Raw genomic sequence first — 2,576 nt, forward strand, 5'->3', positions numbered from 1 at the left:
GAGCGTAGAGCTTAGTGACGAGGCTGCCGCTCATAGCGTATGTGTCCGTAGGTGTTCAGTGCTAGTATGTTCATCGGTGTGTATGATTTTGTGGTGAGATCTATGTTCACGTCGTCAGTGCGCCCGGGCCGTCAAAGGAGTGGTAGACTCAAGATCTACTGTGTTCGCATCAGATCCCACCGATGACATACGTACTCCATTTCGTGTGGCGTCTCTCGCCACTGCTCTTGTCCTTATCCGAGCTCTCCAATCATCCAACATCATCTCGCAACCGTCTGTGATCTCCGTTGTCCCACGAAAGTTCGAGATCCACTGTATCCCTCATCCCTATACCCTGGATCCAGGTCCCTCCAGGCGGGATCCTCCCTCCTTGGATACGAACTCAGAAGTATGGGATCCGGGGTACCTCGCGGTGGATTTTGACTCCTCATTAGCCGTGGCTACTAGATCCACCGTCAGAGGGCACCGACCATCCTTCCTTCATAGGATCCACACTCGATCCACTCTTGTATAGTATATCCCATATCCATCTTAGTGAATCCAGGTAAGGGTGGATCCGAGGTAAGTCTTGGTGGATCTTGCCTTCTCGTACATCGCTCATATCAGATCCATCGTCATTCCATACGGGGTGCTGCTCGCCATGGCTAATCCACCACAGGCAACTTGCACCCGTGCCAAACAACCCAAATCCTCTATAATCACTTGAAATTGTCACTGATTCGGGATAGTGACCCCGCGTCAGGACCATTCTCTTATTTCTGAGAAAGCACTTCACCACATACGTCTGTGCATTGATTACCGGCTGGTTAACGGTCTGACTCGATTGATGGTGTATCCGATGCCTCTAATCAATGAGCTGTTGGGAGATCTGGATAAAGTACTCTGGTACTGCTCTCTTGACATGGCCAGCGGTTTTTGGGTAGTTACTATGACGGATCGAGCTCGCGCAATATCCGCATTCATCACACCGTTTGGCCTGTTCGAGTGGACCCGGATGCCGTTTGGATTGAAGAACGCACCCCAGATCTACCAACGTCTAATCGATAACGCTCTCTAGGGATTCACCCGAATACCGGAACCCAAAAGGGGTGGATCCGGGGAAGATCATACGGAAGTAGATCCATTTGAGGCAGGAGAGCCAGGGGATCCTGGAACCCCGTCCGTGTTAGGACGCAGATCTTACATCGACGACATTCTAATCCCGGCGAAATCGTGGGATCAGTTGTGCGAAAGAGTGACATCCCTACTGGAGGCGTGTACTAAGTGGAATCTCTCCATCAGTGTGGTAAAGAGCTATTGGGGGATGCGCAAGGTGGATTACTTAGGCCATCGAGTTTCCAAGGAGGGATTGGAGGCGAATCCTAAGGACCTGTCTTCGCTAGCCGATTTGCCCTTCCCGCAGTCGTTACGGGCGATGCAATCCTTCTTGGGCAGTTTGAACTACTACAGTCGGTTCATCGAGGATTACGCCCTGTTTGCCGCGGTATTGTATGAATTGAGAGAGGTAGATTTCGCTGCGATGACCACTCCAGCTGTCCGGATAAATATCCAACAAGCTCTGGCCCTGGAGATGTCGGATCCACGAAGGAATCCAAGTGGTACGACGCCAGAAGAGGACCTGAAACAGGAGCTGGATCCACCCCGGGACCTACGGAGAGAGGATCCAGTCTGGGTAGAGACGACGGATCAGAGCATGGAAAAGGCAGAATCTCGGTGGATCCGAGCTCAACACGCATTCGTGGAACTGAGGAACAGGATCGCGACCACGCCCATCCTCCGTCATTTCGACCCAGAACGTCAACCTACGGTAATAGTTTATGCCAGTGACTGGGCAATCTCAGCAGCTCTGGTACAAGAACATGAGGGCATCTGTCATTCAGTCACCTTCGTCAGCCGGACAATGAAGCCGAATGAACTGAACTACGGAGCGGTGGAGAAAGAGATACTCGCGCTCCTGCGCGTGTTGGATCTGAATTACAACCTGCTGGTGGGAAGATCCATCCGGATCCTGACTAGACACTCTACGCTAGCCTGGCTGTTCAAGTCAGCCGGGTTGCAAGGACGGTTGGGACAGTGGGCAGCTTTACTCTCGCCTTGGACGCTGGAGATTGTGAAATGTTCGAAAGGAGAAGACGAGATCCTGGGAGTCTTGGCCGCGAGCATCACTCCTCGAGCTAAGATGGATGAGGCGCTGACTAGGATCGCTCCTAAGAAAGAGCCCAAACGCCAGATCCAGATCCCGATTCCGACGGTACAGGTGGATGAGGATCTATACGTCCTGAGTTTCGACGGATCCGCTTGTGTGCGACGCGGAGGAGGAGCATACAGTGCAATACTGTGGAGACTTCCCGGATGGGAAGTTGTACGGGCCAGATCCACTTACGCGGAAGGCCTCACCGTCAATGAAGCGGAGTATAACGGGCTCCTTCTGGGTTTGGATTTACTAAAGGGACAAGATCCAAAACGGCTGGTGATTTGTGGGGATTCAAATTTGGTAATCAGACAGGTGCGAGGCGAGATTGACTGCAAGGCCCCGGCCCTAACACTGTTACGACAGAAAGTGATGATCCACCTGC

Source organism: Phytophthora infestans, genomic scaffold (genome assembly GCF_000142945.1).
Source record: "Phytophthora infestans T30-4 supercont1.7 genomic scaffold, whole genome shotgun sequence".
NCBI lineage: Eukaryota > Oomycota > Peronosporomycetes > Peronosporales > Peronosporaceae > Phytophthora > Phytophthora infestans.